Source organism: Chelon labrosus (genome assembly GCF_963514085.1).
Source record: "Chelon labrosus genome assembly, chromosome: 10".
Taxonomy (NCBI): Eukaryota; Metazoa; Chordata; class Actinopteri; order Mugiliformes; family Mugilidae; genus Chelon; species Chelon labrosus.
This window is the reverse complement of record NC_140360.1, coordinates 14,725,896-14,743,562: the sequence shown is the minus strand read 5'-3', so window position 1 is coordinate 14,743,562 and position 17,667 is coordinate 14,725,896. Positions and strand designations below refer to the sequence as shown.

The window sequence follows — 17,667 nt, the reverse complement described above, 5'->3', positions numbered from 1 at the left end:
CACGTGAGCGACCGCTGATTTAGTGAGGAAAAAAACAACATAAACAAATAAATCGTAATAATAAAATGTACAAGGAAGTATGCAAAATCTGTTGATTACCGTAGGTCATCTGTTTATTATAGGTACCTTAGATTTAGGATATCCTTTTTGGACAGCCAAAATACAATAAACATATTAGTCACAGTAGCGCAATAGGTCATGCTTTTCCTGTTGGAAATAAAAGTGTTGTTGCTTTATCACCCAAGTGAGCTATAAAGATAAGATGTTTGCTCCTCAACATAGAACTAAGAGTGGGTGTTAATGAATATGCATTACATTATGCCATGCATGTTGCCATACTCTTTATTACCTGCAGTTTTTTTGAACCTTTCCCAAGGTTTACCCTAATGCAGGTGTGTTTATGCAGAACAGGGACATGTGGGATGGTGGCTGCTCTCTTATAAGAACAGGGACAGGGCAGTACCTCTCACAGTCCCACAGTTGTGACACCTGTAAGTATCTCTGAATAGGACCCTAAGGCAGAGAGCAGGACGACAGCTTTGCAAGGGCCCACTGAAGTAGCTCGACGAAGCGGCAACATGGAGGAGATAGACCTGTCACCCACGGACTACTTTGTGCAGAGGGAGATTCTGGATGAGTTACGCTTGGATGAAGTGGCACAAAAAGGGACGTGGTCCACTAAACCAACACTGGTTGAACGGGTGAAAGAGACCCTGAGGTAAAAAAAAATAAAAATAGAGAGGAGTGGACCGAGAGAAGGGAGGCCACGCTTGCAAACGAGAGAACTAAATAAAACGGACACAAATGGGATGTTCTTCTAACTGCTTGCTAAACCTGTCAACTTGCATGCAAATTATTTATTTCTTTATTTTTAGTTTAATTAGTCTGCACAATCCTTTAAAACATTTTTTAGTTGGAAGCTTTTACAATGTCCCGTGATATACCATATAAAACTGTTGAGCGATTACAAGTACAAAATAAATTAATTGTTCTCTGAGGCTGGCATTGTTACATTTTAATATAATATATTGTGTGATTTGTGGTGACTGAGGTGAACAGTAGCACGTCAATATGTTGCAGCTTATGTTATTCTGAGCGTCAATCTTCTACAAGGCCGGCTGATAAAAAGTGTAACAGCTGTTGCAATTCTCAAGTCCCACTGTAAAGTAACACATTATTGTAGACTAACACATACCTGTATTTTGCATCCAGCCTGTCTCTTGATGGCTCTGCATAAATGTTTTGTATTTCTGCAGTAATTGTTGCAGGTATTCGGTGCCCAGGCTGAAACACACACTCGTGAGTTGGTTGCCCGTCTTCGGCTGGCTGCCCCGTTACTCCTTCAGGGAAAGTGCCATGGGGGATGTGATATCTGGCTGTAGTGTGGGCATCATGCATCTGCCGCAGGGTTTGTATGCATGAATGTGTACACATTCCACATTCGGGAACATGCGTTCTCTTTCTTGGCATGAGCGGCGTGAGAGAATTGATGGCACCTTCATCGTCATCATTCGGGTTAGTTTAGCATAGACGCTGGATGCAGGAGAAGAAATAAAAAAAAGAAATTGTGGCATTACTGGAGTCCGTTCTGTCTCATACTCACCAAAAAAAGAGAACACCAGCCCAAATGTGAAACTATTCCATTAGCAATCATTGAATTGGTTTCAGTAAGGTAACATGCTTAATTTGTTTTGTATTACCAGGCATGGCATATGCTCTTCTGGCTTCTTTGGGCCCAGTGTTTGGCCTTTACTCCTCCCTGTACCCAGTGCTGGTCTATTTCATCTTCGGTACCTCCAGACACATCTCCATAGGTGAGCTGAGAGGGAACACGTGTGTAGACGGCTAAACTGATTCTACCTTCAGCCTTTGCGCATAAATGCATGGGTTGACGTGCTTGTGTTTTGCATGCCCAGGCACGTTTTCTGTGATCAGCATCATGATTGGGAGTGTGACAGAAAGGCTGGCACCGGACAGAAACTATGTCGTCAATGGGACGAATGAGACGGGCAGTTTGGACATCGATGCAAGAGATGCGCACCGAGTCCAGATAGCATGCTCACTCACGGTCTTAACAGGAATCTTTCAGGTGCGTGCTTCTATGTGTGAATCAGTGATTTGAATTAAATACTAAGAAACACTCTCACTACTTTTGATTAACCCGCTGTCTACCGTCCCGTCCTAAGATCCTGTTGGGTGTGTTGCGGTTCGGCTTTGTGGTCACCTACCTGTCTGAGCCACTGATTCGTGGCTTCACTACGGCGTCGGCATGCCACGGGTGTGTCTCTCAGCTCAAGTATCTGTTTGGAGTCCAACCATCTCGCTTCACTGGTCCTCTGTCACTCATTTATGTGAGTATGTTATGATACTTGCACTTCGGTACCCTGCATTTACTGACGGCCCTGCTCCGCCCACTGAGACACGTGTGCTTGCCAGGCGACATTTTCCTCATGGAATAAGAACGTGACACAGGGTTACCGATCAATGTGCAAAAAATAAAAATAAAAAGCTGCATTCTTGCTGGAGCGTCACACGTTAAGGGAAACAGCCAGGATTTATTCAGCGGATCACTACAAAATTAATTCAATATCAGTTTTGATTTCAGTCTTTGTTCAGCTCTCTGTTAATTCTCTTTTTCCGTTGCCCAGACTCTGATGGATATTTGCAGGTTGCTGCCCCAGACTAAAGTGCCGGAGCTGGTGGTTAGCCTGGTGGCGCTCACTGTTCTCATTGTAGCCAAAGAAATCAATGACTGCTACAGACGTAAGCTGCCGATGCCCATCCCTATAGAGTTCATAGTTGTGAGTCCACCCTTTGCTCTTTACTCACTTCTTGTTTATATCCCCAAGGAGCTGGTGCATTCATTTAATTGTCCAGCAGGGGGGCATCATGGCTACAAAGATTATACATTATTGACCTCATTTTACACTTTCTGAAAAGAGGGGCTGTATATGTGGAAAGTAATGATTCACCCAGCTATATGATGCCGAAACTTTCTTTTTTGTTCAACAGATCGTCACAGCAACAGTCATTACCCACTTCTGCGGACTCCCTAGTAAATACTATATTGATGTGGTTGGAGCGATTCCCAGTGGGTACGTTCAGCTTTGTGTGTTTCTTTAAACGTGTGTGTGGGCAAAACAGAAAGGGAAAGAGATGGGCCCGGATTTGGTTGAAAGTCAGGGACAGCTGCTGGTGAAAGAGTGTTTATCAGATGGCAGACGTCAAAGTTCCACATTTCATCGTTATCAGATATGCTGATAGATAGATAGACAACTTTATTGATCCCTTTGGGAGGTGATAAGTCAAAGCAACGCTCTCTACGAAGAAACAGGGTCACGGCGTTTGTGTTAGTTACTTTCTAGAAAAGGAGTTCCCTGAAATGTTCATGTGAAAACTCCCCAGGTTTCCCCAGCAGTCTTAAAGCAGTTAAAAGTGAGCAGAGCATGACAGCAGACTATAGTAATATCCACAAACGCTTTGAAAACCTCAACCCTAAGACCTAACCCTAACCCTCAAAAATTTCAAAAACCTAAAGCATTTTTGTCCCCCGCTCCAGGCTCAAGCCCCCTCGTGCTCCAGACCTCTCCTTGTTCTCAGATGTTGTAGGTGATGCCTTTGCTGTGGCCATCGTGGGCTATGCCATCAACATTTCCCTGGGCAAAACGTTTGCCCTCAAACACGGCTACAAGGTGGACAGCAACCAGGTGAGGAAAGACAAATGCACACCGTGGAGAGTAAGAGTACCGCAGTGTGCAACAACCGACAGAGGAATGCTTGGAGTACCAGCTTCAGTCTGCGAACTGTCTACGACAACTAAAACTATGACCTAATATTAGACTTTATTCTCTAGCCACTCACAGTTGGCCCTGATTGACGCATTCAGCGTGTCATGGACCAAGCCTCTTCTTAACTGCAGATGGAAATAAGTTTACGGATTTAGGTTTATCTTTTCATTTTGTGTTTCTGGGGCACAGTTCAGTTCAACTAAGCTGCGTTCAGGTCGTTAGTCGGTGTAAGCTCCAAAAACAATACAGTGTTTTATCTCAGACTCAGACTGTAGCTGTAACAGCATGACAGACGCAACAAAACAAAAATGGTTTTAGGTCATACCAACCGCTCCCTCAACACATTTTTAACAGTTACTATCTCTCGTTTGTTGAAGCTGTGAACTACAAATGAGTTATTCTAGCGCTATAGTCACTTTTTTGAAACAACTTTGCTCATAAATGGCAATTTTTCTGCATGTTTGTGTGATTATAGGGAAAAGAGGTTTCTCTTGTTTCTTCATGATGCCACAAGTCATGCTTATGGTAATGAGAGGCCATAGCTGGATCACATAAACGCCCCTAAGGAATTGGCTGGACATTCATTGTCTTCTCATTGTCCTCATCTTTATACTGCACTATGCCCTGGGATTGGACCGCCCTGTCTACCTTTTGCGAGCAATTCATGCTACGTCATCAGTTTACTGGAAAAAATGTCCCAGCATACAAAGAAAGTCCCTAAAAATCCCTAAAAGTACCTTGTTCACACATAAAAATTCTTGCAGGGGGGGCCTGTGACCGGGGTCATTCTACTCTGGAGGGAGATGGGTTGGAAGCACTCAGAGCCTCGAGGAGCTGGCTTGCTAAAAAATGAATGCCCATCAAGCTTCACCCAGTCAGCTGTCTTAAATAAACTGGGCGCGGCTTTGAGCGTAGCAGTGACCCGGCCATAAATTTAACGAATAGCCCGCTAACCTTATTGATCCAAATGTCAAGACATGTCAGCCGAGGGCCTGACATTAACAACGTGTCTATATTGGTATCAAACGTCATCTGCTTCTCTGCTTTTATATGTGCAACGTATTCTTTTTAACCAATGTGTTAAGCGTCTGTCTGTCTGCTTCTTTTTTTTCTTCCAGGAGCTGGTTGCCCTGGGATTTAGTAACGCTATCGGCGGCGTTTTTCGGTGTTACGCTGTGACTTCCTCCATGTCTCGGAGTCTCGTCCAGGAGAGCACAGGGGGCAAGACACAAGTAAAAACCAACACGTGTGATCGAACTGCACAAATATATTACTGTGTAAACGCTTCAGGCGCTTCATTACCAAAAGTAGAGGAAAGATTCTCTTGGCGGATATGTTGCCATGTCTTATGTGGATTTGGGATCCAGTCAGGCGCCTGAATCATAGTGATTACAAAACCTGTGAACCTTTGCACAGTAATCTACCACTGATTGCATCTTATGTTCTTCTTGAGACCCTTTATTGGACAATAAATATGTGTTTTCCCCCGTGTGTGTCTTGTCAGGTTGCAGGGCTGATATCCTCTGTCATTGTGCTCATCGCCGTTTTGAAAATAGGCTCTCTCTTTGAAGATCTCCCCAAGGTAACACTCTCCCTGCTGTACCATTTTGTACCATTCCTCACTAACGATCTGTGTCTCTCCCGGCAGACAGTTTAATAACCACGTGTGAATTCATCTCTCTGTGTGTGTGTCTCAGGCTGTCTTATCCACAATAGTGTTTGTGAATTTGAAAGGAATGTTCAAACAGTTCGCAGACATACCTATGCTGTGGAAGGCCAACAAAGCTGATCTGGTAAGACTTCATCATCTCTAAGAGTCATGCTGCTCAGCTGAAGACTGTGCACACCTCATCCCAGTGTTGTCTGTCATACTGCCCTCTAGTTGGTGTGGCTGGTAACGTTCGCAAGCACCATACTGCTAAACCTGGACCTGGGTCTGGCTGTCTCCGTTGTCTTTTCCATGCTCACTTTCATCTTCAGAACACAGATGTAACTACACCCCGCGAATGATTAATAATTGATGCGCATGCAAACATAATGAGGAGCATTAATCAGATTTTCACAGAGCCGCAGAGCTGCTGTAATCATGGCACTTTAATACCTTTCAGGCCCCGATACTCCATCTTGGGCAAAGTTTCAGGAACTGACTTGTATCTGGACACAGACACCTACAAGGAGGTAAAGATATTGCTCAGTATCACGTTCATCCGCAGACACTTTGAGGGCAGGTTGAATTGGATCGTAGAACCACAACAGTAGTCATGCAGATAGATGTGCATCTGTTCATTCATATTCTCAGATATCTATGGTTAACGTTTCCTCAGAGGAGAGTTCATTATCAGTGGAAAGTGATTCCATTTCTCTAGGAATCTCACAATCAGCATGAAAATGTTTCCACTTTCAAACCTAACCACATTCACTGTAGCCAGTGTTAGCATGCTAATCCGCTGAACTGACATGGGAATCATGGGAAACAGTGGCAAGTCATAGTGCGTATGTGCTTAAGTACGGCTTCACAGGGTTTCTAGCGTGGCTGCAGACTCTGGGTTGATTGTTCCATTAAAGAATTCATCGTTATTATAGCGCGGTGGCCACAGAAACGTCAGAGGAAGAAAGAACTAGCACTACAAGATACTACATGTAAATGAGAAACTATGCTTTTCTTCCTGGAATTTCTGGAGGAGCACTCTGTGGATGGAGTTACATCCACTTTCAGTAGCAGTTTAGTCAGAACATAACTGGGGCAGGAGCTAATAAAATAAAAGAAAGTGCGTATGTGAGCGGAACAGGGTGTTTCAGGGACTTTCTGAAGTCTTCTGCTTCTTGATTTTGCAGGCTAAAGAGATTCCAGGAATTAAAATCTTCCGTTCGTCCACGACTATCTACTACACAAATGCTGAGATGTATTTGGAGGTCCTGCAAGAGAAGGTGTGCATACATGTGTCCACGATCACTTGCGCATGGGCTGTGTGAGCGTTTCGTTGCAACGTAGCCGCTTTCCGATATCTGCATTACTCGTAATAGCTTTCATTATCTCTCCCTCTCGTCTCACTTTCTGTTCTCTCTCCTTAATGGCATGCTTGGCTTCTTGCACAGAGCGGACTTCAAATAGGGAAGCTGCTAAAGGCAAAGAAGAAACAACGCGCAAAGGAGAAACGCCAACAAGAGAAGGAGAAAAAGCAAGCCAAAAAAGAGGCGGAGAGACAAGTGTGTTATTCTAAATGACACATTTTGACACCAGTAGGTTATGATTTTCAAGTTTCTAATGGTTGTTGCCCCTTTTCTTTTAATCTTTTGGCAGAAAAAATCTTTGAACAACCTGTCTGATAACTCAGTCACCTTGGAGAAGATGTCTAAGAGAAACATCCCTCACTCTGGAGTTAATGGTGCAGCCTTAAACTCAACAGAAACAGCTATAGGCCAAGGCCAAATTAACTTGGCTTACCAGTCCGACCCAACCACGTCAGACTTAGAGTCAGACTCAGATTCAGTCTCAGGCGGCCATGATTTTGACAGCATCACCCACGTTTCCGACTACGTGGATGAGGAGAAAGGAAGGGCCTGCAGATCAGGCACGCACAGCATTATCTTGGACATTTCCACGACCAGCTTAGTGGACACGGTCTCTGTGAAGACACTGAAAAAGGTACGTGTGTGCTGACATTTGAAATGACACATTTAATCATTAAATATCAAATATGTAAACGCTGCAACAGATACACAGTAAAAGGAACAACGGAAGACAAAAACAAACACAAAACAGTGTTTGTCTTTTTCTCCTAGATTTTCAAGGACTTTGGAGAGGTTGGTTTGGACATCTATCTAGCAGGCTGCCAAGGTGAGGTACACACCAGACAAAACACAGACACAGTTAATGTCCTTAATGCAGAGTCTGAGGCTTTTCATAATGAATGCATCAAGGCGCCGCACTCCGCCTCAGTGGCGCCGCATTGTGCCCTGTCGGACACGTCAGTCAAACATAAATATTCATTTCTGGAATAACAAAATGTCCCCCCCCCCCCCCCAAAATGTCAGCCTGCGTCGTGGAACAGCTGGAATCGGCAGATTTCTTTTCCGAGTCGATCCCAAAGAGCAGGCTGTTAGTCACAGTTCATGACGCAGTGCTTCATATTCTCAAGAAAAAGGGGACAGACAGACTTCATTGCCTAGTGGTAAGTCACCGTGCACATCTCTACTCATCACCAACCACTGCTGTGTTTTTTATTCTGAATCTCTCATCCTCTCAATCAAATCTTCTCATTTTATTTTGTTTTATTTTTCAGAATGATGTTGCCTACATCACCCAGATGTGACCAGCAGGGGTCATCAGATTGTTTCAACTCCAGCAATCTTCCTCCTCCTCCTCCTCTTCTTCGTCTGCCAGTACAGTTGCTCTCCATTGGTTGCCACTGTCTCCTCCCCTTTCAGTGGGGGAGAATGCACCATCTTGACATGGTGGCTCATTTCCATAGAAATACTGGGAGCTGTTGCTGTGGCAACAGGCTTTTTATGATATCGTCTAATGAGATAGCCAGGCAATACGTCATTGCAGCTCTCTGGCCTGTGGTGTGTGTGAGACACAAAGAAGGGGCGGGGGCTGAGTGGGAGAATGTAACACCGGACTAATAGGAGTCTGTATTTATAGCCTGAGAGCGAGTGAAAGGTTGATTGTAAGGAGAAACTCATATTCTGAGAGGTGATGTTGTAAACACATAGGTCACGTAGACCTGCTTGATAAAATGCGTGGGACACACGGGCCAGACATGGTCACGTGTCTGTCAGTCTGTATCATTAAAGAGGAGGAAAGCCATATATCTCCAACAAATAAAAAAAAATAAATCAATAATATCTAAATATATGGGAGTGCCGCTCCCTCATGGAGGGGTGCTTAATTCTTCCACGACCTCTCATTTGGCCTGCAACGAACAATGAGCAAAATGGCAGATATAGTGTAGTGGGGGCTTGTTACATTTGAAGAGCTGGAGCAACAAAATACGAGTGTTTTTGCTAGATTATTAACCACTCCAAGCGTTCAATATTTCTTGTCTTAACTGATGACAGAGTTTGCAGCTTTATAGGGTTGAACTAATGTAAATGTGTAACGTGTTTAAAGTGACTGAACCAGAATTTTTTTTTTGTAAATATACACTGTATGTACTGTTATGATAGAGGTAAATAAAGACCCATGAAAACATTTTACTTCCATCTTAATCTGGTTGTTTATTGCTTCTCTCGTGACATCGCATCAAGTCTCTTTCCCCTCCCCACAACCCGGCCTCCTGCTCGTTACATGGTTCAATCAGAAGTTTCTTTCCTTCTCTTAATGTGGAAATAACAATCATCATCCCCTCCAAATATTAACACTGATTCACAGACCCTACAATACACAGGATACCTAAGTTAGTTTATAATCGCCTTAATACAGACTCACAAAGAACATCAGTGCTAGTCTTGCTGGACCTCAGCGCAGCATTTGACACAGTGGACCATGCCATTCTTCTTCATAGACTGGAACACTGGGTTGGTCTATCAGGCACAGTTTTAAACTGGCTTAAATCCTACCTTGACGATCGGAATTTCACTGTCACCATTGGTAGCTGGTCCTCTTCACCCATTCCACTAACATGTGGTGTCCCCCAAGGGTCCATCTTGGGTCCTCTACTTTTTAATCTGTACATGCTTCCACTTGGCCAGATTATTCAAAAGTACCAGATTTCATACCATAGTTATGCAGATGACGCACAAATCTATCTATCTCTGTCACGCAATGACTCAAGCCCACTTCAAGCCCTACATCAATGTCTTACTTATATCAACGTATGGATGTGTCAGAATTTCCTCCAACTAAACAAGGAGAAAACTGAAGTGATTGTCTTTGGTAGCAAAAAGGATAGGCTTGAACTAACAACATCACTCTCAAACAAGGGATTCCAGGTTAAGACCACTGTTAAAAACCTTGGAGTCCAAATTGACACTGACCTTACATTTAACAACAAGTCTCATGACAAAATCGGATCTGGAGAAACTCATTCATGCCTTTATATCCAACAAGCTTGACTACTGTAATGGTCTTCTTACAGGCCTACCCAAGAAAAACATCAGGCAGCTCCAGCTGATCCAGAACGCAGCTGCAAGGGTCCTTATAAGAGCAAAGAGGTCAGACCACATCACACCTCTACTTAAAACTCTACACTGGCTACCAGTCAGTCAAAGAATAGATTTTAAAGTACTGCTCGTTGTTTTTAAATCATTAAATGGGAGGGGGCCCACTTATCTTGTAGACCTCCTTCAATATTACACCCCCTCTAGACCCCTTAGATCCCAAGACAGACTGCTTTTATCAAAACCAACTGTTAGAACCAAAAGTGGTGAAGCCGCCTTTAGTTTTTATGCTACTCAGCTGTGGAATCAGCTTCCCATTTCAATTAGAACTGCACCCTCAATTGATTGCTTTAAAACCAGAATCAAGACCCATCTTTTTTATGTTGCCTTTTCTTAAATCATCTTTCTGTTTCATCTGCTTTTAGTCTTTTTAGTCTTTTTATTTGTTTTTTATTTATTTGTTTTTATTGCTTATTTTACAGTTTTATCTTTTAATCTTTTAATCTTTTTTAATTTTTATTTTTCACCTCGTGACTGGTACTTGTGTCTGTGAATCAATGTGCATTCTTCATTTCATTTGTGTAAAAGCACTTTGGGTTGCCTTTGGTATGAAATGTGCAATATAAATAAAATTGCCTTGCCTTGCCTATAATACACAGCTGGAAGTGGTGATGCATTGATTACTCTTATTTTTTTTTGCAAATTGAAGTTATTTTTGTATAGTTGATGCAGAGAGCACAGCTGGCAGAAAAACAATGATCAAAGGCAATGTCACACGTAAATGAATACACCACTGCCACGGTCCAACAAGCGCTCCTTCTTACACACACATGCACACCCCAACATACCGGGCATAGGCATACATGCTTTTACACACATACTCACTCTGGCCATGGCATTATCAGCAGTTATGAGGTCTCTCATTTGTAAAGTATTACTGGATTTGTTTATGTTTCTGCTTCAGGAAAAAAAATAAAAAGTTGTGACAGCTTGAGACAGGTGAGGCCGACGTAAACTTGACAGAAAAGTGCGGAAAGGGAAGATATTGCAACGACACCAGATACATCACTCACAGAACGAGACGAGACGGGACAGCACAAAGGCAGGGGGCGGAAAGAGACGGGAGAGCCAGCGAGGTAGAATCAGAAAACAGAGCAGAGGGTATGTCAGGATGTGATGATGATATGGGTGTTTTTCAGTTCTTCAGTCTAATCTTTGGTCCATTTGTCCAGGGCTTTATCGTAAGCTTTAAAACCGTCGGGTGTTTAACTAATCTGTGTTTTGCTCATACCAGGCAAGTGTAGTGTGCATGTATTTTGTGAATGTGTGTGCTGATGTCAAAGATGACCTTGGCTCTGTGTTCTGCAGAGCTAAGCTCATCAGATGACACTCTCAAAGAGCAGTGTGCTCTTAGTGCCTGCAGGCGGCAGCAGTTTGGCTTCACTCTCTGGGGCCAGGTACTCCAGGTGATGTCTGCCCCAGACTGGAGTGGTTAGGTGTTGCCATCGCTACAGACAAAAATACAAAGACACGATGAGCTGTTTATTGGACAGATGCTTCAGGTTTCTCTAATGATCCATCACTAATGAGTAATAATGACATGAGCAAACCAAATAACTGATAGGAGAGGAAGGGCAATCTCCAAGGAGGCACTCTTCTATGGATTTATCAACAATTGGAAACACACACAAGAGCATGCGTTCGAACATGCATGCCTGCACTGGCGAATACTGAGCTCCTGCAAAGATCCTTTGATTTTGGTGGCAGCATATCCATGATTCCTGTTATCAAACCATCTACACCTACAAACTGAAACATTAAGGGAAGAGAGAGGACAATAAAAGTGAGAAAGAAGAAGCAGTGAACTCTAAACATGCGTCATTAACATCGTCAGCCACTAAAATATTAATAATATTCTATCTACTAGGTAGAGCTAGATGACGTCAAACAAGACCAGAAAGCCAGTGGACTGAAGAGCAGACGTTCTCTGTGTGAATCAGACAGAAGCTCATTGACAAATCCCTGGGCTATAAAACAATGGATGTAGGCACTGGCGGGAGAAAGAAGAGTGAAAGAATGTGAGAGTGGCAGATCCTAGTTAGGTTGGCCAAAACCACCTTCTTTAACCCTTCCTCCATCTCAGCCATCCTAACCTCTCCATCCTCCCCATCCTCTCCACATTACCTCTGCTACCAGATCTCCACCACCCTCACTCCTCATTTTTTCCACCCTCCCTCCATGACCCATCCACCTCAGCTCTCCACCCTCCCTCCATGACCCATCCACCTCAGCTCTGCACCCTCCCTCCATGACCCATCCACCTCAGCTCGCCACCCTCCCTCCATGACCCATCCATCTCAGCTCTTCACCCTCTTCCTCGATGACCCATCCACCTCAGCTCACCACCCTCCCTCCATGACCTATCCACCTCAGCTCGCCACCCTCTTCCTCAATGACCCATCCACCTCGGCTCTCCACCTTCCCTCCATGACCCATCCACCTTGACCCCCCCATTATTCCACCATTCCTGTCTCCCGCACCCTCGCCCCTCTTCTCTTCACCATCCTTCCATTACTCTACTCTCCTACTCCCCCCAGGACGCTCCTACCCCTCTAGAACCTACCCATGCCCCCGCCAACCACACCCCCCAACAACCCCCTGCCCCTAACAGCCCCACTGTCCCACCAACATCCCGCCCCTAACAGCTCCACTACACCGCCCCCCGCCCTGCCCCTAACAGCCCCACTACACATCCTGTCTCACTGAGTGTTTTCTTTAAAGAATGGTAACAGTGGAATAAAAATGAAGGGTAACAGTAATTTTGCGATGCACACACTGTAAAAAATGAAAAACTGTAAATATAAAAACACATGACATGGAAGCTACAGGAATAATTATTTTTTTCATAAAAATATTAATAGAAAAATGAATAAGCCCTTGAACTCAAAAAAAGTAAAAATTATGATTTTTCCCTTAACATATTAATATAAAATAGTAACAGCTATTGAATCCTATATTTAGAGGTGAGTCTTATTTGTCCAGTGTACTAGTACAATTTGGCATAAGTGGAGTCAGTGGGTCACATGGCGTGGAAGCCACTGAGAAAACTAATGAGTTTCCAATGAAACAGTAATAATTATGATTTTTTCCTATAAAACTCATTTAAAACAGAAGAAGCAGTTGAATCCGATATAAATAGGTGTGTCCTATTTGTCCATAAATTTGGATTAAGTGGGTCACATGATGTGGAAGCTATTGAGAAAATTACTGAATGAAAAAGTAATAAAATAAAATGATTTTTCCCATAACATATTAGTAACAGTAACAGCCACTGAAGCCTGGTGTGTGTCCTTTTTGTCCAGTGTGGCAGTACAATTTGGGAAAAGCTTGTAGTCAGGTGGATCACGTGACATGAAAGCTAAACTATATTTATTCATTCATTCATTCATCTTCTATACCCGTTTAGTCCTGTTAAGGGTCACGGGGGTCGCCAGGTCGCCAGTCCATCGCAGGGCCACACACAGATACAGACAACCATTCACACTCACATGCATCATCACCAATTAACCTAATGAGCATGTCTTTGGATGGTGGGAGGAAGCCGGAGTACCCGGAGAGAACCCACGCAGACACAGGGAGAACATGCAAACTCCACACAGAAAGGCCAGCCGGCCCATGGATTCGAACCGGTGACCTTCTTGCTGTGAGGCATCAGTGCTAACCACCTCGCCACTGTGCCGCCCGCTAAACTATATAAAAAAACAAAACAAAAAAAAACAACAATTATCTTCTTTCTACATATTAAGTTAAAATAAATTAATTAGGTATTACACATCAAAATAGTGTGCTACATGAGGCAGGAGGTACATGTATATGTTTCATTCATAATTCTCACTAACATGTTTATGTAGAAATTAAGATATTGAATATAACATGATTTTGTGTAATTTATTCTGCAATTTATTGATGGTCCCTACGTGACCCCTCGCTGCATCCGGAGTGAATACGCACACTACTTGCTCTAGTGGGCTAGCTAGCACATTTATCTACACGTTATCGTTGGGAAGTTACTTGGGAAGCAGTTGCCATGACACAGTGAACTCACTCACAATTCAAGTACATAAAACAATACTTCAAACACGTGTTTCTCACCGACAACATTCGGCCAGTACAGCAGGACTCCCATCACCGGTCACGCCAGGGGGATACGGCTCAGCCTCATCCTGGACACTAAGCAAAGAAGATGCAACCTGCCTGAAACCGAGTTCTCCAACTATCCAAACAAACACAGCGCATGTGCAGTAATATATCCTGCTGCTTTATTCGTGTCTGTGTCGCCACAGAGGGTCTCAGAGCTGGTGCAGGTCGGCTACTGTAGCTTTAAATGTCATGTACCATGAGGAGTTTTTACGACGTTCACACAAACCAGCTAGCAAGGTGACGCAGCAGGCCGACTACAGTATCATACGTACATACGCTGAGGACGTCATGCCAAACTCTGATTTGAATTTAGGGAAATTTACCAACCTCACGGAGGTACATTTTTTAACGTGTTAGGACTCATTTTTTGACCTCTGTATAAATTAGTTTTGTTGCGGCTTCCAACACAAACCTTTTAGCCGCTGAAAGTATGCGGTTGGGTCCTCAGGTTCGCAGATTTGTGACGCGCTGTAGGAGGTTATGATGACAGATACGCTGAGATCCAAAGATGCTTTTGGTGCATTTATTGTGAACAACAGCACAGAGCTATCACAGCGCAGCAAAGATGGATGAATGGAAGAATGAGACCAGCGGATTAAACAGATAAAAAGGGTAATGAATGAATGAGTAGAGGTCAACAAAAATTACGGCTACTGCCCAACCCTGACTCTCTCATCTGATGTCACTGGTGAGTGCACACCTTTGTGCACACACACCTCCGCACGCACACATGCCTACTCCCATGTGAACCACCCCTTCTGCAACACACACACACTCAAGCACCCCGTGCTCCTCTCTCTCAACCTGTATGTCTCTTACACACCAGCCCCTAATTATTAGGTCTCACATAATAATTCACATTTCAAAACACAATAGGAGACATAATAAATCATCATATCAATTTCAAAAATGTCTAATAAATTGCTCAAGTCCATGAATAAGCCATTACAATGAATATTCCTTCTTCTGGTCATCTCTATGACCGACTAGTGCAAAGTCCAGCTCAAGTCCGGAAAACACAAAGTCCCTATAGAGGTCAGCAACGTCCTCATGCTGCCTCCTCCTTCTCCAGCAACAAACATACCTTGGATATGGGTCTGTCCAAGCAACTGGTTCTTGTCTTAATCCGAATTTGACGCAAAAAATCCCTTGCGATCCGGAAAGGTTTGTAAGACACGTCCCATAATCCAGGAATTACAAGGTGCAGTACTGTCCATAAGCAAAACTAGATTTCTGTAGACCCCAGTCCATCTCTGTCGTTCCTGTAACAGAGGCAGGTACTCCTTTGTCCAGCGCTTCCAGAACAGATCAGATATGTACTGGACTTGCCTCCATCTTCTGTGTGCGTACAGGTCTGCTGCTTGGAACTCTCCAGGTGGTAATGAAGGCTGGTTTTTAAGCAGTAACGGATGGTTCGGTGTCAGTGCTTCCAGGTCGTTAGGATCCGTGGAGGCCTTGGTGATGGGCCTGCAGTTAATAATGGCTTCCACTTCACAGAGAACTGTGGGGAGTCCCTCCTCATCCAAGCGTTGTACCTTGAGAGTGGAGTTCAGGACTTTCCTCACTGATCTGATCAGCCTTTCCCACACTCCTCCATGATGTGACCCAGCAGGGGGGTTGATGCCCTTTTGGAGTAACACATCATGCACCTGTGCCTGGTTCCACTGCGCAAGTGCTGTTTTTAACTCATGTTCTGCTCCCACAAAATTTGTCCCATTGTCAGAACGCAGATCGCGGACCTGTCCTCTTCTGGAAATAAAACGCCTTGCATTTATGAAGGAGTCAGTATCCAGAGAAGGTGCCACCTCGATGTGAATAGCTCTCAATGCAAGACAGGTAAATAGGACACCATACCTCTTCACTGTACTCCTCCTGCTCCTCACTTCAATGGGTCCAAAATAATCAACTCCCACACAAGTGAATGGAGGTTCATCAGGCTTGAGTCGTTCTGTGGGCAAGTCTGCCATCTGCTGGTAAACTGGAGTGGCATTAAGTCTTCTGCAGATGGTGCACTTGGACAGAACTCTCCTAATGACAGTGCTCACTCCTGTCATCCAGTATTTCTCCCTGAGCTTGGACAACATGTGGTTGCGGCCACTGTGTCCTACCTCTTGATGTATATTTCTCAGCAGCAGGTTAGAAATATGAAGGTCTATTGACAGAATGATAGGATGCTTAGACTCCAAAGGCAGTGCTGCTTTACTGAGCCGTCCTCCCACACGCAAGACTCCATCCTTGGACACAACTTGTACAGGTGACTACTTTTCTTGACATTTTGTCCCTTTTCCAGACACGAGAGCTCCTCTAAAAACTTTCTCCTCTGGCAAAACTGAATTATGGTCAGCTCCGCATTGTTAATGTCCTCCACTGTAAGAGCTCCCAGGACAGCTGCGCTTCTAAATGTGCACCTTTCCTGCTCCATCGTTCTCTGTTGCTGCATGCTTTCTTCACTCTGATTGGCTGTTAGCTTTTTTCTCTTCCTGATACAGGACCACAACCATTCCTTGTATTTCAGCCACCACGCCACAGCTTTCTTTAATCGGATCCATGAGGAATAATGATGGATCAGGTGAGTAGTGGGATCCTCTCCAGTTTGTACAGCGTTGACAACGACACTTTTCTTCACCTCTGGATCGTCCTGGGAGAGATGGCTCACAGGCTCAGGGTTCACAGGCCATTCTGTTTCAGGTTGACAAAGAAATGGAGGTCCCGTTAACCAGAGTCTGTCCTTCAGAAATGCTTCCACTTTGACCCCTCTGGATGCTGCGTCTGCTGGATTTGAAGCTGTATCCACGTACCTCCACTGAGCAGGGTGAGATGATTTCAGTATCTCCGAAACACGATTGGCAACAAACACCTTAAATCTGGAGCTTTCGTTGTTAATGTATTTCAGCACAGAAGCACTATCAGTCCAAAACACAGATTCCTGAAGACTCATGTGTAGCTCTTTCTTGCACAGGAAATCCATGCGGCTGGCCATTGTTGCAGCAATCAGTTCCATTCTTGGAATTGTAACTGTCTTCAGTGGGGCAACACAAGCCTTTCCCATAATGAAAGCACTGTGCATTTGGAGGTGCTCGTTCTGTAACAGCCGGTAAGTGACTGTACCATAGCCTTCCTCAGAAGCATCGCATAAATGGTGTAGTTGCACAGTAATAACATCTCCAAACTCCAGAGGTTTTAGACATCTGGGTAGCTCAAAGTTGTCCAGTAGGTGGAGGCCTTGCACCCACTTAAGCCACTCTTTGGAGACAGTCTCTGGTATGGGGTCATCCCAACCAACTCCTCTTCTGCACAAATCCCTCAAGATCCTTTTTGCTGTCAGAACAAGGGGACTTAACATGCCCAGAGGGTCATAAATAGAGCTTACTGTAGAAAGGATGCCTCTGCGGTTGAGTGGTCTGTCCTTCCATACAATTTTGAATTTAAAGGTGTCTGACTTGATACATCACTCTACACCCAGCACTCTTTCAATGGGCACAAACTCCCGGTCCAGCTCCAACTGCCCCACGCCTTTAGCTCTGCGGGGCTCTGGGATGGCCTTGAGCACTTCAGACCTGTTACTGTGCCACTTGGT

General features: G+C 44.2%; 1 pseudogene across 1 annotated transcript; it reads left to right on the top strand.

Annotated features, from left to right (window-relative positions):
* Window positions 1-205: 205 nt before the first annotated feature.
* On the top strand, window positions 206-7,958 carry LOC311493941 (solute carrier family 26 member 6-like; annotated as a pseudogene). The gene is made up of 18 exons (XR_014699964.1): window positions 206-718; window positions 1,269-1,408; window positions 1,704-1,814; window positions 1,917-2,089; window positions 2,187-2,351; window positions 2,649-2,801; window positions 3,013-3,095; window positions 3,560-3,707; window positions 4,907-5,020; window positions 5,293-5,370; window positions 5,486-5,581; window positions 5,671-5,777; window positions 5,897-5,966; window positions 6,624-6,716; window positions 6,885-6,995; window positions 7,090-7,434; window positions 7,572-7,626; window positions 7,824-7,958. The product of XR_014699964.1 is annotated as a solute carrier family 26 member 6-like (transcript).
* Window positions 7,959-17,667: the final 9,709 nt, after the last annotated feature.